The 27,148-nt window shown below is 39.6% G+C and overlaps 1 non-coding gene across 1 annotated transcript; it reads right to left on the bottom strand.

Moving 5' to 3' along the window:
* Nucleotides 1–10,420: 10,420 nt before the first annotated feature.
* LOC131235789 (small nucleolar RNA R71) lies at nt 10,421–10,527 on the bottom strand. Its single transcript, XR_009166310.1, has one exon. It is a non-coding gene; the product is annotated as a small nucleolar RNA R71 (small nucleolar RNA).
* Between the last annotated feature and the right edge of the window lie 16,621 nt (nt 10,528–27,148).

The following is a 27,148-nucleotide window of genomic DNA, read 5'->3' on the forward strand; positions in this document are numbered from 1 at the left end:
CTCCTGGTCTTCTACGTCTCTTCATCTCTAAGATCCCGGCTGTACACTTCGTCTCCATCACAACCAGCACCTCCACCACTCTCTGTGGTAGCCATTATCGTCGCAAGGAGAGGGTCTCCTGGCAGATGCTGGTGGCATACGTGGTTTTCAGACCACCACTGATGTCATTCGCTGTCAGCAACGCCGTCAGCCATCTTGATCAGCACCATGTTTGATGGAGACGGCCGGTCGATGACTAACCACTCATTCATCAGCGGCGGTGGAGGCCTATTGGGTGAGCGCGCGCGTCCAAGAGAGAGAGAGAGAGAGAGAGAGAGAGAGAGAGAGAGAGAGAGAGGGTTTGGGTTTTTGGGGAGGGACGGGCGAGAGAGAGAGAAAGGGTTTGGGTTCTGGTAGAGGGACGGGCGCACGAGAGAGAGAAAGGAGGGATTTGGGTTTTAGGAGGGACGGGCGCGCGCGGGACTTTTAAGCAGAAACGAATTGGGTTGTGGTGTTCAGTACAATGTGGGCCCCACCATGATGTTTGTATTTCATCCATGCGGTCCATCTTGTTTTCTAGATCATTTTATGGTATTAGACCAAAAATGAGTTATTTTTCAATCTCAAGTGGACCACATTATAGGAAATAATGTTTAATGAATTTTGACCATTAAAACTTTTTTAAGGCCATAAAAGTTTTGGATCAAGCTGATATTTATTTTTACCCTTCATCTGGGTCTGTGTGACCTAATCAACAGATTGGATGTCAAATAAATAGTACAGTGTGCCTTAGGAGGATTTTAATTATGGATATCCAATCAATATTATTTTCCTGTGGTGTGGTCCACCTGAGATTTATATTCCTCTCATTTTTCTGGTCAAGCCCTAAAATGATCTTTAAAAATGGATGAATGGAATGGAGAAAGCACATACATCATGGTGGGACCTACAGAGCACCGACCATGGGGCTGGTGGCAAGGGGAGTAGCCAATCCATCCCCTTTTAAGCTTAGTTTTTAAGTCTTGTGGGGCCCACCATGATGTATATTATTTATCCACTCCATCCATTCATTTTAACGGATTATTTTAATAATAGATCCAAAAAAGGAGTTAGATCGAAGCTGTAAGCGGACTACATAACATATTAACGATAGAAATTTATTTTTTATTATTTCTTATGATGTGGTCCACTTAGACCTTTGATTTACATAATTTTTTGGCTCATCCACTGAAATTATATATCAGAATTGATGGGCGGTTTAGATCAAACACATATATTCCAATGGGCCCCATAGAGCCCCTCAAGGTGGGCCATACCATCTAAAATCATATGAAGAAATGCCTAAAACATATAAAATCACTTGGTGGGGCCCACCTGAAATTTTGATGCATATGAAACTTGGTCTGACTCCTCATCCAAGTGGGACACACATAATGGATGGGCTAGATTTGTGAACCACATAAAAATCCTCCTAAGGCCTACTGTACTGTTTATTTAACATCTAATATGTTGATTAGGTCACACAGGGCCAGATGAAGGGGAAAAATAAAAATCAGTTTGATCCAAAACTTTTATGGCCCCAAAATGTTTTTTAATGGTTGATGCTCATTCAATAATGTTTCCTGGAATGTGGTCCACTTAAGATTTGGATATGTCTCATTTTTTGTCTCATACCGTAAGATGATCTTTAAAAATAGATAGACAACATGGATTAAACATATACATCATGGTAGGGCTCACAAAAGTTTTGGATCAAGCTAATATATATTTTTTCACTTCATCCAATTTTTTACACCTAACCAATAGGTTAGATGTCAAATAACCATTACAGTGGGCCTTAGGAGGTTTTTAACTAGTGGACATTCCATGAAAAAAAATTCCATGGTATGGTCCACCTGAGATTTAGATCTATCTCATTTTCTGGATTAAGACATAAAATTATCTTTTAAAATGGATGGACGGCGTGAATAAAACATATAAATCATGGTGGAGTCCACATTGCACCAACTACTAGCAACCTGGCTAGTGGCAGCGTAACTAGCCAAACCACGTACGCTTCTGGATGGAAGCAGATTGCGTATAGAGTAACTTGGTACCCTAAGCATAGTGAGTAAATCCTGTGGGGCCCACCATGATTTATTCATTTATTCACTATTCCACTCTTTTCTATGGTGAGTCCACTTGAACTTTGGATCAGCCTCGTCAGTCAGATGCACCATTCCATGGTGGGCCACGAGCTTAAAAATAAAGTCAATCCATGACTTGAGTGGGCCACACCACATACTATAGTTGAGAGGGTTACCCTCCCATTAAAACATTCATAATCATTTATTGGGCCCACCTAGATGTGCTTCATAGATCTAGTCCATTCATTATGTGTGTCCCACTTGGATGAGGAGTCAGACCAAGTTTCATACACATCCAAAACTCATGTGGGCCCCACCAAATGCTTTTATATGTTTTATGGATGTCTTCACATAGTTTTAGATGCTATGGCCCACCTGAGTTTTGTATATGACTGATTTTTGGACTTAAAGGGGACACATCAAATGCATGGTGTTGATGTTCTCAGGCCATATATACAGTTTCGAGCCAAACGGATGGTGGGAACCTTATGATGTACTGGATGACTTTCAGGCCTCTTTAACGTGAACGACTTGATTTCCTAGGATATCTGACGTGTAAATCCTTCGATCTTGGTCCCCTGGGGTCTGTCCCTTGCCTTTGGTGTCATCAGAGTGTTAAATCCATGCTTTAAGCATCCTTTTCAGTCCTACGCTTGTGAATACACCTTGCATCACAAACATGATTAAATAGGCATTAAACAGTATCTTGTTCGTAAAAACAAGTAATAACTGGGGTCTAATATGCAATATTCGACCCTCAACAGGGGACCATATAAAGTTTTGGATCAATCTGATATTTTTTTCCCTTCATCTGGGCCTATATGACCTAATCAACATATTGGATGTCAAATAAAAAGTACAATGGGCCTTAGGAGGGTTTTAATGGTGGATATCCAATCACTATTGTTTTCATGTGGTGTGGTCCTCTTGGGCCTTCAATAAAAAGTACAGTGGAGAAAGGTTTCCTTAAAACATTCATAATCATATATTGGGCCTGCCTAAATGTGATTCACATATCCAACCCACTCATTATGTGTGTCCCACTTGGATGAGGGGTCAGACCAAGTTTCAACCGCATCCAAAACTCATGTGGGCCCCACCAAGTGCTTTTATATTTTTTAGGATGTCTTCACATAGTTTTAAATGGTATGGCCGACTTGAGTTTCGTTTACCGATGATTTTTGAGATATCTCATAACCTAAAGGGAACACATCAAATCCACGGTGTTGATGTTCGACACACATCATGATGGGGCCCACAAAACTTACTAACATCAATTCTTAAGTTCTCACGAGGTCAGTAAGTTGGGTCACAATTTTAACCAGAATATTTGGCCCATTTTACATGTCTGGTCCATTCACTCTATTTTACTGATCAATACTCTCAATTTGACTAGTTACTCGCCTCAATTAGGCTGCATATGAGAAAGATATTGGGCATACAAGATTGATCAACAATTTTAGTGAAATTTGATTTAAACATCTGAAGTTATTTACTCTTCAATTTGAACTGATTAGATTGTCCAAAAACGATTAAAGGTTCAATTAGTGGATGTGCCTAATAATTTAGTAATTTTATTTTTCACAAATAAATTTAACATTTTTTTTTCAAAATGTATATTTTTTTCTCTTTTAACTAAATATCATTTTTATTATAAAATATTTCAAAAATATTTAAAATATAAATTTTGAATTTTTATTTTCAAAATCTCAAAAAATTTCTCATATTTTAATTTTTTCTCAAAAATTTCAAAATGCCGATTTTTTTTCTTCAAAAGCATTATTTTGTTCTCAAAATTTTTCTTAAACACAGTTAAAATTTCTAAACTTTTCAATATTCCTTTTCATGTGATATTACAAATCATTTAAATATTACCTTTTAATTATATATATATATATATAAAATTTCATTCATATGATATAAAAACTACACACACACACACACACACACACACACACACATTTTTACCGACAAAAGTTTTTTTAAAATTAAAACATTTTTACATTATTACTCGACCCAAAAATGGATTGGAGAAACATAGGGGCGGCAAGGATATACAACACATCATCAAAATCTCACTTTTGTTATCTGACTTTTCAATTTTTCTTATCAAAATACAAAATTAAGTTTTCTTTTTTAAAAAATATATATTTTTACAAGTTGTCAATTTTTTAACAAATTTGTTTAATTTTTTAAATTTTCTTTTTCAAAATATCATTTTTTAAATCTCACTTTTGTTATATAACATTTTAATTTTTCTTGTCAAAATACAAAATCTAGTTTTCTTTTTTAAAAAATATATTTTTTTACAATTTGTCAATTTTTTCACAATTTTGTTTAATTTTTTAAATATTTTTTCAAAATATCATTTTTTAAAATCTCACTTTTGTTATATAACTTTTTAATTTTTCTTGTCAAAATACAAAATCTAGTTTTTTTTTTAAATATATATATATATTTTTACAATTTGTCAATTTTTTCATAATTTTGTTTAATTTTTTAAATTTTCTTTTTCAAAATGCCATTTTTTTAATATCACTTTTGTTATATAACTTTTTAATTTTTCTTTTCAAAATAAAAAATCTAGTTTTCTTTTTTAAAATATATATTTTTTGCAATTTGACAATTTTTTTACAATTTTGTTTAATTTTTAAAATTTTCTTTTTCAAAATATCATTTTCTTATCGATTTTTTTTTTCAAAATTATCAACATTATTAAAAGTTCTTAATTTTTATTTCAAAATCTAGATTTTTATAAAATTACATTTTTTTTCAAAATTTAAATTTTTCTCTTAAACATCGCTAGTTATTTTTCTAAGTTTTTTAACTTTTTTCTTTTCGAAATTCATAATTTTTTTTTATTCTTAATGTTTGACTTGAGCATTAGAGACGGTTTAGGACCATCTCTAATGCAGACGGTCTTTGACAGTCTCAAATAACCACAATAAGACGACTAAGGACCGTCTCTAATAGAGACGGTCATTGCCAGTCTCAAATAGGGACTGCTAAGGACCATCCCTGATACAGGTTATTTTTGACCGACTTACAAAACTAGTAAAAGACGGCCGATGACCATCTATAATTGAGACGGTCAATGACAGTCTCAGATTACCAATACGAGACGGTCAATGACCGTCGCTAATAGAGACGGTCCTTGATAGTCTCAAACAGAGATAGCTAAGAACCGTCCCTAATATAGACTATCTTTGACAGTCCCAGATTACAGGAAAAGACGGCCAACGACCGTCTCTCATTGAGACAGACCTTGACAGTCTCAAATTACTAGTAAGAGACAGCCAATGACCGTCTCTAATAGGGACGGTCTTTGACCGTCTCAAATTCCAACATATAAGACGGTCAGAGACCGTCTCTTATTCCAGATGGTCAATGGCCGTCTTTTATTTGCAGTTAACGACAATTTTTGACAGTCTTAAATAATTTGTGGACGTTCAAATTTTTAAGACAATAATAAGGATGGTCAAGGGCCGTTTAAAAATTTAGAGACGGTTTACGGTCATCTTTAAAGCGTCTTTAAACCAAGCAATTTTAGAGACGGTCCAGAACCGTCTCTAAATCTGTCATTTTTTTTTTCCATTTTTCACGTAATGACAGCTGAGGAAACACGAGGAGAACTACCTTACACACGACCTGGAGTTAGCGGCCATCATCTTTGCACTGAAGCTCTAGAGACATTACCTCTACGGAGAGGAGTTCGAGCTCTTTTGCGACCACAAGAGCCTTAGGTACATATTCACTCTGAGGGACTTGAATATGAGGCAGTGACGATGGATGGAGACCTTGAAGGACTTCAAGTTCGAGGTCTCTTACCATCCGGGAAATGCCAACCTTATGGCAGACGCATTGAGCCGCAAGAAGGCGTTAGCATTTGCGGCTCCGCTGATGATAGCAGAGTGGGATATGGTAGAGTTTGTGCGAGACTTTGAGCAGAAACTCACAGTGGAGGAGCCATTTAAGAGCATCGCACATATTTGGGTACAACCACTCATTGATGACAGGATTATTGCAGCTCAGGCAGACGACGAGCTATTGGTGAAGATGAGGGAGCAGGTTAGTGCAGATGAGGACTCAAAATGGAGAGTTGGCACGGATGGGGGTTTACGCTATCATGGTCGCCTATTCGTCCCAAATCTTCCTGACTTAAGGAAGGAAGTTCTCGAGGCTGCTCACAATTCGAGGATGACAATGTATCCTGGCAGTACGAAGATGTACCACGACATGAAGCGCTTGTATTGGTGGGACAATATGAAGGCCCATATAGTAGAGTATGTATCACGTTGTCTCACGTACCAGTAGGTCAAGGCCAAACATCGCCGACCTCCTGGATTGCTTCAGCCCATGCCCATAGCTGAATGGAAATAGGATTTCATCTCTATGGATTTCATATAAGGGCTGCCGAAGACGAGGAAGGGATATAACTCCATCTAGGTGATCGTGGACCGGTTGACGAAATCGGCTCATTTTCTCCCTATCAAAGTTTCGAACTCAGTAGACGAGTTGGCCAGGTTGTACATCAAGGAGATTGTACGCCTGCATGGAGTTCCTCTAGAGATCGTGTCAGACCGAGACACGTGATTCACATCTATCTTCTGGACTCGTATTCAGGAAGCAATAGGTGTGAAGCTGAAATTTAGTACCGCATTCTACTCACAGACTGACGGGCAGTGTTGAGGGTCAAATATTGCATATTAGACCCTAGTTATTACCTGAATTATGAACATGATATTGTTTTAATGGGCTATTTTAATCGTGTTTGTGATGCAAGGAAAATTGACGAGCATGGATTGAAAAGGATGCTAAAGGTATGGATTTGACGCTCTGGCATCACCAAGGCATTGGACGGGACTCCATGGGACCAAGATTAAGGATTTACACACCAGAGATCAGAGAAATTCCAGTCACTCACTTCAAACAGGCTAGAAAAATGTCTAGAATGCAAGATCACAATATTCCCACCATCTGATCGACTTGAAACTTCATATATGGCTTGAAGACCCTAAAAAAACCATACACGTCAAATTTCAGTAGTTGGATCCCTATGGAAGTGGTCCAATGGTCAGATCAGCCCATGAATTACTGATCTGAGGCCCACCTGATATTCAGAAATGCTTTAAACTTGGGTTCTATCTATTAAATGAGATGAGAAAAGGGACGAGCAAATCAGATTTCCCACAAACATCAAGGTAGACCCCACTTCACGTGGCGGGTGTACACAGCGAGTGTACACCCGCTGTGCACCGGACCAACCAAATGGGTCAAAGTCGATTTGACCGACCTTATTTCTTAAAACAGAAATCTCCATTTTCTCTGTTCGCAACAGGGAGTTGCGGGTGATCTCAGTGGGCCACCATATGGACCCATTAGCTCAATCCGAGCTGTCCATTCGAATCATACGAAGGTCCTGATCAAGATATGGTAGTTCTTGGTCTGAAGAATGCCAAAAGGAGGTTGCAAATGTGATAGATGGCAGAATCCTCATCGCAAGATCAAGCAGGTGGGCCGCGTCAACGGAAATCCAAAACTGACCATATCGGACCAGATTTTCGAGGAGAAACTGATGGACGATGTGGATTTCGCTGAAAATTCTGATCATGGGCTTTGCCTATCATCAGCGCACGAAACGCGCAGACCCTGTTACAGCGCGTCCGAGACCCGACGATCCGGGTCTGTTTGCACTCATGGCCAGGGTCGGTCTGACGATCTTGGCCGTTAAAAATCTCTCCAAAGAAGGGCCAACTAAGGCCAAGACAATTGAACGTCTTAGATTTTTGATGCATGGCCGTAAATTCGATCGGATGCAAGTGATTTTTATGTTGCTGCCGCACCAAACTGAGGGTGCATAAATACCTCCAGCTGTCTCCACTGTCTGGATCTCTCTGCACCGACGTCTCTACACACTCCTCTCCCCCGCCCTTTCACAGCTGCTATAAAGAGAGAAGAGAGAAGAGAGAAGGGGCATTCAATCTTTGGACGATTGCAAGGGAGAGAGAGAGAGAGAGAGAGAGAGAGAGAGAGAGAGAGAGAGAGAGAGAGTAGTTTCTGTTTTTGTTTTCTTTTGTTTTTGGAGAGTTCCAGCCGCATTATGTTGGGCTAAACCTCTTAGCTAGGGCTAAGAGGTGAAGCTTGTAGCATTATGAGAGAACTATTTGCTTCTGCCTTTTCTTTAGACTGAACTACTATTGATTTTGGTTAATTAAGGGAATGTTTTTAATTTTAATGGTCTTTTGTGACTAAAATTACAATGGGTCTGCGATAGCTTTGAGCATGTTCCTTTCCTTTTTATGTTTATGACGTCAGGAAGCGCTGTTGTTCACCATCGTCTCCTAGGCATGATCAGATGATGGTACCCTTCCTAATCTTCATATCATGTTGATTAGTTATTAATTAGTTTAATTTTGTTGTTTACTTTATCTCCTGGGCATGGTTTGGTGATGGAGTCCATTCTAATTCATATACCTTTCATCTCTTGAAAACTAGAAGAAAGGAAGTTCAGTCTTGATTTTTATGGTTACACCCTTCAACTGGATGAAGATAGACTCCAAGTCCAGATGAGTTTTTGATGCAGGCATAAGATCTCCCTGATCTCTACAAGTGGATCCTCTGAATCCCTAGTTTCCTACCTTTGAATTATACATATTTTAGTTTACTATTTCACCATTATTCCTCAAATCTACCTGATTTAGATTTCATCTATTTCTAGTTCTAGTTCTAGTTATTTTCAGATTACGTACAAGGTTCAGTCCCTTGGGATTCGACCTCGATCTCACCGAGTTTATTACTGCATCACAACCGTATACTTGGGGAGTGAACAAGTTTTTGGCGCCGTTACCGGGGATTGACGGTTACGTTTTTCTAAGATTAACTAGTTTTAAGATTAGTTTAAGATTAGGATTTTCTAATTTTAGGTTAGAATTTTTTCTGTTTTTAGAAACTAATCTGTTTTCCTGTTTTGTAGGATCTCGACATAAACTTCTAATTTAGTAAACCCTTTCTAACTTCTTTACTTTCTCTATTTTTAGAATTAGGATTTTAGTTTTAGAAACTTTCTTATTCTAGGTTTCTTTTTTAGAAACTAACTTTCTATTTTATTTTTTTAGCAATTTTCTATTTCTAGGCTTTCATTTGTTTTAGAAATTTTTTCCCTTTTTAGAAACTAACCCAACTTTCCCGTTTTGTAGGATTCTGAGATAGGTTTCCAAATTGGTAATTTCTTTCTTAATTTCTTCCTTGTTATTTCTAGATTAGGATTTGTTTTCTTTTTCTTTTTTCTTTTTAGCAAGTTTCTAAGTCTAACTCTTTTAGAATCTAACTTTGTTTCCTAATTTATTTTTAGAAATTTTCTACTTGTAGACTTTTTGTTTAGAAACTAACTTTCATATTTTGTAGGCTTTTAAGATAGAAATTTCTAATTCAGTAAGCTCTTTCTCTACTTTCTATTTTTCAGATCTCTTTTAGTAACTTACTTTCTAGTTTAGGACTTTCCTAATTTATTTTAGAAATTTCCACTTTCTTTTAGGAATTTCTTCTTTTAGAAACTAGTTTACTTCTATCTTTCTTTTTAAGGATTTTCTAATTTTAGACATTCTCTTTAGAAACTGACTTGTTTTGTTTTCTTTTGCCGGTTTTTAACTTAGGGACTCCAATTTGGTAACTTCTTTCCAACCCTCTCTTTCTTTCTAGATTTTCTTTTCCTTTCTTAGGATTAGGTTTCGAATTTGATTGAGGGCTGTGAGTGTTTCATGCCCAAGTGGGCCCGTGACAACACTCGACGTCTCTTGACTGAAGGAGGATTGGTTGAGGGGTTAACTATCCATCGCAGGACTAAACACCACTCGAAATTCCCTGAGTGAATTGAAGTGATGGCTAAAAACCAACCTCTTATATCCCAACCTAGGGTGGAGGACATTCAGGATGAGAATGAGGTACATCAAACACCCCCGCCTCTTACTTTATGAGATTATTTACAACCAGCGGGGGTGAGTACACCCTCATGCATGATTTTTCCTGAAAATACAGGACATATTGACATCAAGCCAGGGGTTATCCAACTCCTTCCTAAGTTCCATGGGCTTGAATCTGAAAAACCATATCTACATTTGAAAGAGTTTGATGAGATCATAGCCACTTTATATTTTTAAAATGTGTCTGAGGACACAGTCAGGCTGACACTCTTTCCTTTTTCCTTGAAGGAGAAGGCTAAAACGTGGTTACATTCACTGCGTTCTAAATCCATTGGCACATGGAATGATATGCAAAGGGAATTTATAAAGAAATTTTTTCCACATCATAAAACGATTACCCTTAGAAAAGCAATCATGAACTTCACCCAAAAGGAGGATGAAACATTTTACCAAAGTTGGGAAAGGTTCAAGAATTTGGTTAGTTCATGCCCACAACATGGCTTTAAAACTTGGTACATCACAAATTTTTTCTACGATGGACTGACATCTTCCATGCGCGAAATGGTTGAGACAATGTGTAATAGAGAATTCATTAATAAAAATGTCGACGAGGTATGGGATTACCTCGATAGTCTTGTTGAAAAAACACAATCATGAGATTATTACCCAAAATCGAACACCACGTCTAGGCCGACTCAATCTAAGGAGAAAGGTGGATTGTATCTCTTGAAAGAAGAGGATGATCTCAAGTATAAAGTGACTACGCTCATAAGAAAATTTGAGGCCATGAAAGGAAAGAAGGATCTGTGATTACAATATTCATACAACTGAAAATTGTCCTACAATACCCGCCTTTCGAGAAGTGTTGAATGAACAATCCAATGCTGTAAATACTTATCAAAGACCTTTCAATGGACCAACCTCTAATACGTACAATCCTAGTTGGAAAAATCATCCAAACTTTAGTTGGAGAAATGGATAAACTGCTACCCCTCAAGGTTTCTTCAATTAAAATTCAAATCAGGGAAAACCTCAAGAAGAACAGGTTCAAAATTCCATGCAAGAGCTGACCCAGGCAATGCGAGATTTTATGCAAAAGATGGATTCACGTATGATGGTTATAGAAAAGGGGATGCTTCCTGCACAACCGCTCCCTAATCCTAAATCGCAATACGAGATAAGTAATCCCAGCTCTTCAAATCAAATGGAGCACGCTAAATCCATCACCACTCTTAGGAGTGGGAAGATCATTGATAAAACCCATCCGGTTAGGCCCGAAAAGCCTCAAGAACCAGAAGAGGACAACAATGATGGATTTAGTGATGCCCGACAAAAATTAGAATCGAAACTTCTAGAAAAGCCAGTTGCTCCATTTTCCCAACGGTTGGTCGCACTAAAACCTCTCTCTAACTTTCAGGATATCTTAGAGGTGTTAAAACAGGTGAAAGTCAACATTACTCTACTTGATGTCGTAAAACAGATACCTTCATATGCAAAATTCCTAAAAGACTTATACATGACCAAACGACGATAGAGTATTCAAAAGAAGATCTTCTTGACTGAGAAAGTGAGTGCCATCCTAAAACAAGACGTGCCACAGAAATTCAAAGATCCCAGTAGCCCAACCATATCATGTGTAATCGAGGACTATCGAATTGATCACGCACTTCTTGACTTAGGAGCGAACGTCAATCTGATTCCCTACTCGGTATACAAACAGTTAGGTTTGGGTGAATTAAAACCCACCTAACCACACTACAACTTGTTGATCATTCTGTTCGTGTACCAAGAGAGATAATTGAGGATGTGTTGGTCCAAGTTGATAAATTTTACTACCCTACAGATTTTATCATCCTGGACATCGAACCTATCAATAACATGAGCACTCAGATTCCCGTCATTCTTGGACCCCCATTCCTTGCCACTTTAAACGTAATTATCAATTGCAGGAATGGTGTCATGACTGTCTTTTGGGAATATGACATTGGAGTCAAACATCTTTTTCAATAACGGGAGAAACTTAGAGGATGATTACGATTTCCACGACATTAACATGATTGACTCTTTTGTGGAAGATACGACACCTTTGACCTTATCCTCTGATCCTCTAGAGACGTGCTTAGCCCACTCCCATGATTTTGATGATGACATGATTAGGGAGATGTGTGCCTTGCTTGATACTGCACCGGTACTTGAAGTTAACCGGTGGAGGCCACAATTTGAAGAATTGCCACAAACCGATGTAGTGCCTCTACCGTCTAACCTTAAGCCACCGAAGCTTGACCTAAAACCTTTGCCCTTTGATTTAAAATACACATATTTAGGTCAAGATGAGACATACTTAGTGGTGATCTCTGCCCATCTGGAGAAAGAACATGAGAGTGTGCTCATATCTACTCTCATTGAGCAAAAGGGAGCCCTTGGATGGACGATAGCGAACCTCAAGGGAATCGACCTCTCGATTTGTACTCACCGCATATATCTTGAGGATAATGCGAAGACCGCTCGGCAATCATAACGTAGACTAAATCTAAACATGAGGGAAGTGGTTAAGGCCGAGGTTCTTAAACTATTGGATGTGGGTATCATATACCCCATATCCGATAGTCAATGGGTGAGTCCAACTCAGGTAGTTCCTAAGAAGTCCGGGATCACCATCGTAGCAAATGCCAATAATGAACTCGTGCCAACTAGAGTTACTACTGGTTGGAGAATGTGCATTGACTACAGGAAGGTGAATACCGTCATGAGGAAGGATTACTTTCCTTTGCCCTTCATTGATCAAATCTTGGAAAGGCTAACTGGTCATTCCTATTACTGTTTCCTTGATGGGTATTTGGGTTACAATCAGATTGAAATCGCCCCTGAGAACCAGGAAAAGACCACATTTACATGTCCCTACGACACCTTTGCCTATAGAAGGATGTCATTCGGATTATGTAATGCCCCTACCACCTTTCAGCGATGTATGATGAGTATCTTTTCTGACATAGTGGAGAAATATCTAGAGGTCTTCATGGATGATTTCTCTGTTTTCGGTTCATCTTTCAGCAAGTGCTCAGAGAGTCTTAAATGTGTGCTGAAAAGATGTGAAGAAAAGAACTTGGTACTTAATTGGGAGAAGTGTCATTTCATAGTTCATAAGGGAATTGTCCTTGGACATATTATCTCGTCCAAAGGAATCGAGGTGGATAAGGCAAAAATTGATCTTATCTCTAACCTACCTCCACCCAAGAACATACGGGACGTGCGATCCTTCTTAGGACATGCTGGGTTTTACAAAAGATTCATAAAGGACTTTAGTCTCATCTCTCGTCCTTTATATAATCTACTTCAAAAGGATGCACCATACGAGTGGACTGAGCCATGTCAGGAAGCTTTTACTAAGCTCAAGGGCATGTTGACTAGTGCACCCATCATACAACCACCCGACTGGGGCATTCCTTTTGAACTTATGTGCGACGCGTCTGATTATGCTCTTGGTGCGGTTCTAGGCTAGAGAAAAGATAAGAAACCCTACTTTATTCATTATGAGAGTAAGACTCTAAATCCTGCCCAAGAGAACTACTCGACTACGGAAAAGGAACTCTTGGCTGTAGTGTTCGCTTTGGATAAATTTTGGTCCTACTTGATAGGATCCAAGATCATTATTTACACTGATCACGCGGCGCTCAAGTATCTTCTGTCTAAGAATGATGCTAAGCCCCGCTTGATACGATGGATCCTCCTACTCCAGGAATTTGACCTAGAAATAAAAGATAAAAAGGGAGTAGAGAACGTAGTGGCTGACCATCTTTCTCGCCTTAATTCCTCTGATTCCCTTGAAACGACACATATCAATAACATGTTCCCTAATGAACAATTGTTCAGAGTCTCCCATTCACCTTGGTTTATTGATATTGCTAATTATCTTGCCATAGGTTCCATACCGACACATTGGACTGCGCAAGATAAGAAGAAATTTTTCACCGAGGTGCGTAACTTTTTCTGGGATGATCCATGTTTATTTAAATATTGCCCAGACCAAATCTTAAGGAGATGTGTGCCAGACGTTGAGCATCAGAGTATCATCTCTTTCTGTCATTCACAGGCCTGTGGTGGTCACTTTTTTACCAAAAAGACCACAGCCAAGATTTTGTAGTGTGGCTTTTATTAGCCTACTATGTTCAGGGACACTCATGAGTTTTGCAAAGCTTGTGAGCGTTGTCAAAAATTGAGAGTGTTGTCCCGTCGAAATATGATGCCCTTGAATCCCATTCTTATCATTGAGATATTTGACTGTTGGGGCATTGATTTCATGGGACCATTACCCCAATCTTTTAGAAATCTATATATTTTGCTTGCTGTAGACTATGTCACTAAATGGGTTGAAGCAATTCCATGTCAGAATAATGACCATCGCACGGTCATTAAATTTTTAAAAGAGAACATCCTTTCACGATTCAGAACGCCTCGATCCATCATTAGTGATGGGGGCTCACACTTTTGTAATAGACCATTCAAGTGCCTAATGAAGAAATACGGTATCTCTCATAAGGTGAGTACCCCATACCATCCACAGACAAGTGGACAAGTTGAGATTTTCAATAGGTAGATCAAGCATATCCTGGAGAAAATGGTTAACCCTGATCGTAAGGATTGGTCAACTTGATTGACCGATGCCGTATGGGCATGCCGTACTACTTTAAAAACCCCGATTGAAACATCTCCCTTTAGACTTGTCTATGGGAAGGCTTGTCACTTGCCAGTGGAGTTGGAACATAAAGCGTACTGGGTGATCAAAAATCTGAATTTCAATCTAGACAACGCTGGCTCGCTACGCAAACTTCAGTTGAATGAACTTGAAGAAATTCGGAATGATGCATACGAGAACTCAAGAATTTACAAGGACAGGATGAAGGCATTTCATGATCAACATATTCTGCAGAAAACATTCACGCCACGTCAGAAAGTCCTTTTGTATGACTCTCGACTACATCTCTTTTCGGGTAAGCTTCGATCTCGTTGGACCGGCCCTTACATTGTTGTTACTACTTATCCTCATGGGGCTGTTGAGATAAGAGATCCTGACAATGACAAAGATTTTAAAGTAAATGGACATCGCTTAAAGCCATTTGTCGAGAAATTTGATTCAGAGAATATATCCATACCTCTGACTGATCCTATTTACCAGGATTGATCCCCTAGTCTGATGGAGGTATAGGTAGTTTATCACTTTCATAAGACTAGGATAGTTTGCTTTATACATTGTTTTAGAATAGTTTGCTTTTGTTGGTTTCTCTCCTGTGCTAACCTGCTCTGATATCTTTAGAAAGCCTCGTGATTCTTTCATCCAGGTACTATCTTTCCATCACTCCTCTTATACTTTCACTGTCTCATGTGCACAACATGCTTACTTCCTTTACATTGAGGACAATGTAGATTGTAGGTTCAGGGTGGGAGATTAGGTTGCCTAATCAGTGTTTTCTTGGTCTTGAGCAAAAATTGTGAAAAGTTTTAAATATTTCTGGAATTTCTTGTAAATTCGATGCGATTTTAACGACCATCTTTGATTTAGAATTAGAAGACACGTGGTGTTGGTAATTTATGACTCTTGGATTTAGTTATCTATTAGATTTTATAGTTAAGTTTGAATTGTTAATCCATGATTAGAGGTTTTAAACATTGATTGAGTCATGATTTCACAAAACACATCTTGCTTGCACATTAAGGTTTCAGTTCGATATTGAAGTGTAACTTGGTGATCATTAAACATGGAAGGAACCAACCTGGGAATTTGTCCATCATGTTCAATAAGAAGAATGAAAGAAAAAGAAAATAACCAGTTACATGATAGCTGCCTGCGGAAAGGGTTGGGCGAACGAACTTCACCAAAGGTTTGCTCCCTATAGGTGTAGATTCAATTCCCCATGGTCGATATTTAGAAAGGGTTGGGCGACTAGTCTTCACCATGGGTCTGCTCCCTATAGGTGAGGATTCATTTCCCCTCCTTGTGTTTACTCTTAAAAAGTTGACATAGTGTGAAAATCATCAAAAGCTGGAAGAATGGATCAAGTTTTGGTTTAGGTTATCATGAATTCTCTTGTGGTTACCAATGATATCTTGAAATAGAGAAGTGAATCTTAATAGTGTTAAGCCGAGATTACACTATACACTCATGGAACTCAATGTTTAGAATTGTTTTAATTAATGGATTAATATTTGAACTTGATTATGAAGTTTACCATGAGCTTGATTCCAGGAGAAAGTAATGCTAACAATCATGAATCTTAGACTTCTAGTTCTGGATTGTTTTCAAAAATCACTCGAGTTTATAGAAATTGTCCTGTAATTCTCAATTTATTTTTAGCATAGTTTGCTCGGGACTAGCAAAATGCTGGTTGGGGGTTGTGTTGAGGGTCAAATATTGCATATTAGACCCTAGTTATTACCTGAATTACGAATATGATAATGTTTTAATGGGCTATTTTAATCGTGTTTGTGATGCAAGGAGAATTGACGAGAATGGATTGAAAATGATGCTAAAGGTATGGATTTGACGCTCTGGCATCACCAAGGCATTGGACGGGACTCCATGGGACCAAGATTGAGGATTTACATACCAAAGATCAGAGAAATTCTAGCCACTCACTTCAAACAGGCCTAAAAAATGTCCAGAATGCAAGATCACAATGTTCCCACCATCTGATCGACTCGAAACTTCATATATGGCCTGAAGACCCTAAATAAACCATACAGGTCAAATTTCAGTAATTGGATCCCTATGAAAGTGGTCCAATGGTCATATCAGCCCATGAATTACTGATCTGAGGCCCACCTGATATTCAGATATGCTTCAAACTTGGGCTCTATCCATTAAATGAGATGAGAAAAGGGACGAACGAATCAGATTTCCCACAAACATCAAGGTAGACCCCACTTCACGTGGCGGGTGTACACAGCGAGTGTACACCCACTGTGCACCGGACCAACCAAATGGGTCAAAGTCGGTTTGACCGACCTTATTTCTTAAAACAGAAATCTCCGTTTTCTCTGTTCGCAACAGGGAGTTGCGGGTGATCTCAGTGGGCCACCATATGGACCCATTAGCTCAATCCGAGCTGTCCATTCGAATCATACAAAGGTCCTGATCAAGATATGGTAGTTCTTGGTCTGAAGAATGCCAAAAAGAGGTTGCAAATGTGATAGATGATAGAATCCTCGTTGCAAGATCAAGCAGGTGGGCCGCGTCAATGGAAATCCAAAATTGACCATATCTGACTAGATTTTCATGGAGAAACTGACGGATGATGTGGATTTCGCTTGAAATTCTGATTATGGGCTTCACCTATCATCAGCGCATGAAACGCACAGACCCTGTTATAGTGCGTCCGAGACCCGATGATCCGGGTCCCGTTAAAAATCTCTCCAAAGAAGGACCGACCAATGCCAAGATGATTAAACGTCTTAGATTTTTTATTCATGGCCGTAAATTCGATCGGATGCAAATGATTTTTATGTTGCTGCCTCACTAAACTGAGGGTGCGTAAATACCTCCAGCTGTCTCCACCCTTTGGATCTCTCCGCACTGACGTCTCTACGCACTCCTCTCCATCGCCCTTTCACAGCTGCTTTAAAGAGAGAAGAGAGAAGAGAGAAGGGGCATTCAATCTTTGGACGATTGCAAGGGAGAGAGAGAGAGAGAGAGAAAGATAGAGAGCAGTTTCTGTTTTTATTTTCTTTTATTTTTGGAGAGTTCCAGCCGCATTATGTTGGGCTAAACCTCTTAGCTAGGGCTAAGAGGTGAAGCTTGTAGCGTTATGGGAGAACTATTTACTTGTGCCTTTTGTTTAGACTGAACTACTGTTGATTTTAGTTAATTAAGGAAATGTTTTTAGTTTTAATGGTCTGTTGTGACTAAAATTACAATGGGTCTATGATAGCTTTGAGCATGTTCCTTTTCTTTTTATGTTTATAACGTCAAGAAGCCCCGTTGTTCACCATCGTCTCCTGGGCATGAACGGATGACGATACCCTTCCTAATCTTCATATCATGTTGATTGGTTATTAATTAGTTTAATTCTGTTGTTTACTTTGTCTCCTGGGCATGGTTTGGTGATGGAGTCCATTCTAATTCATATATCTTTCATCTCTTGAAAACTAGAAGAAAGGAAGTTCAGTCTTGATTTTTATGGTTACACCCTTCAACCGGATGAAGATAGACTTTAAGTCCAGATGAGTTTTTGATGCAGGCATAAGATCTCCCTGATCTCTACAAGTGGATCCTCTGAATCCCTAGTTTCCTACCTTTGAATTCTACATATTTTAGTTTACTATTTCACCATTATTCCTCAAATCCACTTGATTTAGATTTCATCTTTTTCTAGTTCTAGTTTTAGTTATTTTCAGATTACGTACAAGGTTCAGTCCCTTGGGATTCGACCTCACTCTCACCGAGTTTATTACTACATCACAACCCTATACTTGGGGAGTGAACAGTTTTCACGGATTGTTGACATTTTATTGTCAGTTCATGAAGAATTTTAGCACCATCCAGTCACCAATCATGGATTGCATGAAAAAGGGGCTGTTTTAGTGGACTGATGAGGCTGATAAATGCTTTGTTAAAATCAAGCCTTGGTTGACAAGAAGAGCTTGATTGGCTCAGAGTTAGTTCAGGCGACCTCAGAGAAAATCGACATTATCAGACGTCGACTTCTGGCAGCACAGAGCAGACAGAAGAGCTACGCCGATACGAGGCAGCGACAGCTAGAGTTCAAGATCGGGGACCACGTATTTCTGAAAGTTTTTCCGATGAAGGGAGTGCTTTGGTTTGGTAAGAAGGGGAAGCTCACGCCTAGATTTATTGGTCCATTCCAAATCCTAGACCAAGTGGGTGTGGTGGCCTACCGCCTTGCTTTGCCCACACCACTCATAAGCATGCACAACGTATTTCATGTATCCATGTTAAAGAAATACGTTCCTGATCCTTCCCACATTATCAAGTGGGAGCAGGTACAGCTGAGCGAGGATGCTGCTTATGTACTGCGACCGACATGTATCTTAGACAGGAAGGAGCAGGTGTTGCACAGTAAGGTTATTCCACTGGTGAAGGTATTATGGACGCATCATACTAAGGAAGGGGCTACTTGGGAGACAAAAGCCAAGGTCCATAAGAACTACTCACAGATTCTCGAGGAGTACAAAAAGGTACTAATTTTGAGGACGAAAATTTTCTTTTAGGGGGGTAGATTGTAACGGCTCGGAAAAATCCATACAAAGACCCGAGTACCACCTTAAGCAGAAATCACTAAGGACCAAATCCTTTAGAAATTAAACGAGAATTAACTAGTGCTAAACTAGGTTACCTGTAAAATTAGCACTAATCACTTTAAATACGAGCTGCAAGACCTAAACCATGTAGAATCGTTGACGTTACATTACCCTGAAACTTAGAATAAATCCCAAAACCTAGTTGCTCTTGGGAACACTTATAAACTTCATATCGGACCTAGACCATGCGTTGAAAGTCCGATTACCCCAAAACTATATGGTTATGATCGCATTACTAGACTTGACAATCATCTCGGAAATCAAGTCCTAATAGTGTCTAGAAATGCACAACTTGAGCTCAGAGTGAAGTGTGTAAGAAACGCGAATATCTTTAGGAAATGAACTGAAACTTAAGTGAATTGAGTCGTTCACTTGCAAGCCGAATTTAAGGATTCAGACCGTCGAAATCTGACCCAATTACACCCTCGGATCAGGGAAAATTTTCAACACATGTCAGTGAACTTGTGGCCCTGATCGAGTGCCGGTGACCGTTGAACTGAAACTGGTCCTCCGCGGTCGATCTGTAAACCTGATCGGACCAAAAACTTAGCATGACCCAGATCCAATGTCAGGAAGCTTAAGTCTAACCACACACAGGAAAGGGGCTTCCAAAATAGCTCCACTGGACCAAAACAACCAACTTTTGGCTATAACCTAAGTATACCATGGCCCTGGGGCCATTCCCATCAGTTTTATGCCTATATAAGCACCTCAAACCCTCTCTCTCTCTCTCATTCCATACGAATTTACAACCCTAGGAGAGAGAAAAGAGAGAAAAGAGAAGAAGAAAGTGAGGAGAAGAGAGAGAGTGTTGGAGTTTATTCCTAGGATTCTTCCCTGCCACTCCACACGCTTAACCATTGCTACCGTGTCACTATACTAGCGATCCTGATTCCGTTTTTGGGTAAGAAATCCTAACCTTAACCTATTTTAGGGTTTCAAAGAGTAAAGGATGAAATAGCTAACCTATTTCATACTGTAGGTTACAGTTGTGCCGTAGACGACGAGTTAGAGAACGAACTGAGTTCGTTACGAGTCTACCGGTGAAAGGTGTGGACTATAAACATTTAGGTTATGGTTTTCAAGGCTTTTAATGTCAGTCAATGATTTATGACTGACTTGAGTGCTATCACGTAGGTGTAGTTAGGATGTTTCAACCTATTACACATATATGTAGGCTAGGCTATTTTGAATGCATTCTAAGTGTTTGTTAAAATGTTTGAATGAATATGGAATTGTGATTTGTGCTTGCTATGATCATTGATTGCTAATACATGATCATTGTGCGTGTGGAAACTCCTATGTAGGAGGATTTGCTATAACATGTATTTTAACTGATTTATTATATGTATGTAATATGTGTAGACTAAGTGTTTGATAAAATACCTGAATGAGAAAATACTGGTTTAAATGTATGTAATAAGGGTGTTGAGATAAGATTCTCAATTCCCTTATCTATAGTTATAGTTTTATCTATATAACTTATCTTACTACTATGTGCTGTGTGGATGAAATGTCTGTGTATGATAATATGCGTAGTATGTGTTTGTTTAATTGCTCAAGTAAGATTTATATATGATTTCAGTTGTCACATGCTGTTTTAAATTACTATATGTGAATGCTATTGTTTGGAATGTGATTGGGGCTACAAGGTAGTCCAGGCAATCGATAATTATCTGTGAATGGTGGTTGAACTGCTTAACCACGACAGACGCGCCCGATGAATCCGAGTCGTACGCTGCTACTCGACAGTGGTGAGGCCACACGGAGTGCTTACGCGCTCCATGTCCATCGGCTCGACGTATGCTCGTACCAGTCGAGCTTGTCAAGCAACCCGGTTGACCCGATGTATGTTCATCCTGTATGGATGCTACTGTTTGAATCTAAGGTACCAACTTACCAGTGTCAAACCTTTTTAACCTTGGTACCTCGATCCTCTAAGACTCATGAATCGGGCATGGTGGTATGGGACAACATGGTCGAGCTGTCAGCCTACGCTGGGGTGACGAGCCTCCCCGTAGTGACCAGTGAGCAACCCAGACTCGTGAGCTGAATATGGTAGTATGGGACACTGTATTCGAGCTGTCGGCCTACGACTAGGTGACGAGCCATTCGTAGTGACCTCGAGCATACTCTGAGATTGCGCTGAGGCGACAAGCCTTTCCGTAGCAACTAGAGTATAAGCTAGGCCTGCATTGTGGTGACGAACTCTTTGTAGTGACCTAGAATGACAACATCGTATGAGACTAGCTAAGACTGACGACCCTAGATGGATCATTGTTTGGAAATGATACAATGGAGGTACCTTAGCTTCCCAACCTGCTGTATGAATAAATCTAATTAAGAACTTAGCTAACACGACCATGCATCGCATTGCACGGTGCTTTGGTGAGGAAGTGCATAAAGGAAGGGGTGCATGCCGCGATCATAAGATGTTGTCGCAAGAGGGAGTGCAGGCGAGGGCATGCATCATTACTACATTCATCCTTGCATTAATCAGAGTACTTAGGAGTGTTTGTTTCATTACTTTATCATTACTGCTTGACTAAAATGATAACATGTTAACCTTTGCTTTATAGCTCCACTAAGTTGATCACTCACTCCCATGTTCTGGGACTGTTTTAAACACCAACCAGACTCTGTCTTAGATACAGATTTTGGTGCGACGTATGAGGCCAAGCCAAACCTCTACGACGATGAGGAGTTCTCATGCATGCAATTATCAGGCGGGTTTTCGTAGGCCGCTCTGACCGACGGGATTACAGGGATATATGATTAGTTGGACATTCACATTTTGTCATTTGGTACTCTTTTGAATCAGATATGTATTTATTCAGCTCAGTAATGCCATCATACTCGGGAGGTTGGAAAATTCATCTATGTACTTTATATATCTATCACAGTCTTTCGCTTGCAAAGTTTAACTCTCTCTGGAGTATGATTTGCTATTTGGTATAATGTCACTCATGTTTTAGGCACTAATACAGACAACATTTAATCATCTTTATCTATGTTGCATAGGTGATGTGCTGGGACTCGGGAGTTGGGCTCTTGCTAAACCTCCGAATTTCAGGGCATTATCCTATCATGCTTCGGGCTTAATTAGTGCACATTTGAGGCCCCACCCCAATTGGGTTTTATTGGGTCCACAATATTTTAAGCTAATTGTTGGACTTTTAGGCCTTATTGGGCTGGAACTTTCTAGATAGGCCCCTTGGACCTTTGGGCCTATATTTACCATATTATTGTGATGGGTTTGTGGGCCTAATTACACAAGTAGTTAGGCCTTTGGTTGCCCACTAAATTAACCTTGTGCTTAGGCCAAGTTGTAAGGCCCGATTCACTTGATTTAAGCTTAAGGATTTGCCCATATGGTTGGAATAACGAGCTACCCATTAGGCCCACCACAATATGTGGGTTAATGACCTTTATGATTGGGCCCAAACCTTGCTTATGGGCCCACAATATTACCTATGAGTTGGGCTTTGTATGATTGCCCACTAGGCCTATGTATTGGTATAGGCCTTGGGCCTTGATTCACATTTGATTTTAGGCGAGTTGCCTCTTGGAACCACTTGAGGTTGGATGTCATCCTTAGCGATCTTAAGGTAGGCCCATGGGTTCTCTATAAGTGGTTAAAGGTCCACCATAAACCCTTGCTAGGACCATTTATCCTTTCAGGCTTTATGTCTTGTTCTCCTTAGCTTTGTGGGCTAACCCAAACTATTGGGCCCCCACTCGAGGATGTCTCCTTAGAGGATCTAAGTGCCTAGACTTGATCCCTCATTAGGAAGCAGGAGTGTATTCCACATCATCATCACCGTATGACACACCTATTTCACCCTCATGACCCATGTGCATCATTACGTGGTTGGATTGCATTAGTGTGGGGTCATTGGGTTCGTATGATAGAGGGATGGAGTTTTCTCCTCTTGTGCACATTGAGTGCTTGAAGCTGGTGCATGATTGGTATGCGTGATTCATGCATCTGGCATTGCATCTCATGGATATTATTGCCCTTGCTGCACCAAGGCCTTGCCTCCACAGGTATATTCATGGATGGCTGTATGTGGATACCAAAAATATATTATTTAAGCATTTAAGGTGCGTAGGATATCCCTGGGTGAAAACTCCTAAACCTTCAAGGTACCTAGAAGATGCCTTAACACCGTGACAGAGTGAAAATTATGATCGCCCGAGTGCCTTACACCGTTAGGCCGCATCTCCCACTATCGTGTAGTTGGTTGAGATGGGATGTGGCCTTATCTGCCTAAGTGAGTGGGCATTACTAGGCTGAGTCTGACTAGCTCGTGAGTGGGTCTGCTACTGTCGAGCCTCGTTGGTGATTGGCTGTCCACATGTAGGTAGTGAAGTCTTCTACACTCGCTTGACTGTGCGGGTCTGTAAAGCGACAGTTATCCTACATTGTATTTAACCCTGGTGGATTCCTTATTATGGAACTATACTTGATATGTGGATTGGATATGAGGACTGACATTACTTCGCATTACATTGGCATTGGCTCTGTAAGCCTCATGTTGTATTGCCTTGGCATGGCGTCTAGTACTCATGCATTGCATTACATAGCTTGGTATGGCTTACTGCATTCATAGCTTGGCCTTGATATGGCTATTGGTATTGGTATCATTCATGTTTTCTTTTGCATCCTCCCCTATCTTTTTCTGAGCACCATTGCCACACACTTTCACTACCCTTTAAGCTTTCTCTAAGCTTATGCACGATCGATGCATGTAGGAGATCCTAGATCAGTGCAGTAGCGGAGGAGCCGTGGATTTGGTAAGCACGAGCTGAGGACCTGTTGCAGACACTTCCTTCCCTCTCTCTACATTATGTATTTCCTTTTGAACCTTATACCAGTGAAGTTTAAATTCTTAGTGGATTTTCCAGTGTGTTCCTTTGTTTATTTATGAGATTTACTTGCTATGATCTTGGGTATGGTCTATTGGATTTGAATTGTGATATGAAAATCCTCCTTGTAGGATCCCTGGATCGGAATCTCATCTTAGGAGCCGAGAATGGGGTGCTACGAAAGCTATTGCGGCCGAAACTAGCTATCGGGTTCCTTATAAGTCCGATCACCGAGTTTAGGGCGTGACAAGGGATCCATGCACAATATTCGAAAAGCTCAATTGGCCTTTGTAGAGTAGCAGAAATTGGATTTGTGTTACTTAGCCAATCTCACATATGCACATGTCATATGCTCTATTATAGTATTGGGTGCCCCATGGTGGCTTTTGATTGGTCAAAAAGTGCCAATAGATTTTGAATTTTTACTAGTAGACATTTTGGCCAATTTTTACTATTAGGATGGTTGTGAAGAGGCCATGGGTTAATTTAAATTAGGGTATAGGGTTGTTTGGTGGACTTTTAAAGGTGAATTGGTTCCTAAATAGGGTTTTCTAACTATTGATTTTCTAAGGGTTGTGGCTTTAGGTTGCCTTTAGTTCACGGTTCAATTTCACGTGCTTATTTACTAGGGTGGGGTGTTTAGAATGGGACATCCCCAATGGTAAGCAACAATGAAGGATGAGATGATAACTCTAATAAATAAGGAACATGAGAGTTAGTTGATTTTCTTAATGGTCATTATTTTGTTGGGTGTAAGTAGGGTTTTTACTCCTAAACATAATCCTTAGGGTATGATTGCAAAATACAAAGCCCATCTTGTTGTGAAGGAATTCACTCAAAAGTTTGTCGTTGACTATCACAATACTTTCTCTCTTGCCGCCAAGCTAAATTCAATATGTCTTCTTCCCATTGTGAATGCTCATTATTGTTGGCTTCATCATCTTGATATCAAGAATGACTTTATATAAGGTGACTTTCATGAGAAAATATACATGTTTCTGCTAATCGAATTTAAACCAGAAGAACTAATGGCAAAATTCCCCTTGGGCTTGTTTTGAGTGCCTCAACACTTTTGTGGCATAGATAAGATTTAGGCGTTGTGCTTTGGATTACTTAGTCTTTGTGAAATGCACTAGTTCCTTTATCTTAATCTTTGTAGTGTGCATTGAAATTTTGTAGTTACTGGTAATAGTGATGCATAGATTTTTATTGTTAAAGAATTTTTTTACCATGATTTTATATGTGATGCCCCGGTCCTTGCTGCAATGTGGGCAGGCATGATGTGGGCGAAGCTGGGTGCCCGGGCGAGCTACTGTTGTAGGCGACTGTGGACGGAACTCTGTCCCATATCGCTTGGATAGTCGTTCAAAGTCCTGGCTATATGTGGAGGCTCTCCCTTAATTTTTGTGACGCGTTTTAAAGCCGTGCGGGGGAGACCCCAAAGCGGACAATATCACAACGGTGGGGCGGGTCATCTCATTTGGTATTAGAACCGAGAACGACTCTGTTCCAACAGTGGGAGATTGTGACGCCCCGGTCCCTGCTCCAATGTGGGTGGGGCTGGATGCCTGAGCGAGCTACCATTGTAGGCGACTGTGGACAGAACTCTATCCTATATTACTTGGACAATCATTCGAAGTCCTGACTATATGTGGAGGCTCTTCCTTAACTGTTGTGACGTCTTTTAAAGCCGTGCGGGAGAGACCCTAAAGCGTACAATATCACAATAGTAGGGCGAGTCGTCTCATTATAATTACATATTCAAGGTCTTGTTGCTACTTCCTCGGGATTGAAGTTGTCTACTCTTCCACATGTATCTTTACTTCTTAGTAGAAGTATATACCCTTAATCTTCTTTAGATAACTGGTATGCTTGGTTGCCATTATATTTAGACACCCATTAAGGTGAATCACCATTTGTTCTCCAAGTAATATGCTGCTCAGATGATTCAGACTCATTTTATCAATTGGTCGGAAAGCTGATTTACTTATCCATTACTTAGCCATATATCACATGTGCTATGAGTGTTGTTATCCAATTAATGTAGATTCTATGTGCTCATCACCTCTTCACTGGATCTTTCATATGTAAAATTTGATCCAACAAGGTTGTCCTATTTTTGGATCTTGGTTATCTCATACCAATGCCTACTGTGATGCTAATCGGGTTGGTTCTGTTATTGATCGATGATCCACTACTAACTTCCGCACGTTTGTGGATGGAAATCCTATATGTTGAAAAAATTTAGTAGTCAGTCATGGCTTGCTTCTCTGCTGAAGACGAGTATTGTTTCAATGGGTATGACACTATTGAGATCCTCTAAATTCAGTCTCTTCTACACGATCTTGGTGTTGAGATTACTTCTCCTATTCTTTTACACTGCAATGATCAAATGTCTTTCGCATCACCTCTAATTCAGTTTTTCATGAGCGCAAGAAGCTCATCGAGGTAGATTACAACATTGTTTGTGAGAAATTGTCTATCAACGTCATTTCTACTAATCTATCTTTTAAGGATCAACTTGTAGGCATATTTGTGAAGGTTACTTTTAGGTCTCCTTTATTTGATATTGTATTCAAGTTATGCATGCATAATATTCATGGTCCAACTTGAAAACTTACCATAAGAGATATATTTGACAGTTTCTAGGCTTCGCTTATTTCACATTGTATCCAAGTTGTCCATGGATGATATTCATGCTTCATCTTGAAGAGTATTGCTGGAGTAAGTGATAATTTGAACATTTCCTTGGATTTTGCATTGGATGCACCATTCTTATATAGTCCTCATGACTATTATATATTTTTCATCAAGGGCATGTTTGGTTTTACAATTTTGTATATAATTCAAAGTAAACGGGTCATTATTATCATTTCAATGTATTTATTTAAACGAGAATTACAAGTAGTTACTCAAGGGTCAAATATATACCTAAAGGAATAA

Source organism: Magnolia sinica, chromosome 19, assembly GCF_029962835.1.
Source record: "Magnolia sinica isolate HGM2019 chromosome 19, MsV1, whole genome shotgun sequence".
Classification (NCBI taxonomy): Eukaryota; Viridiplantae; Streptophyta; class Magnoliopsida; order Magnoliales; family Magnoliaceae; genus Magnolia; species Magnolia sinica.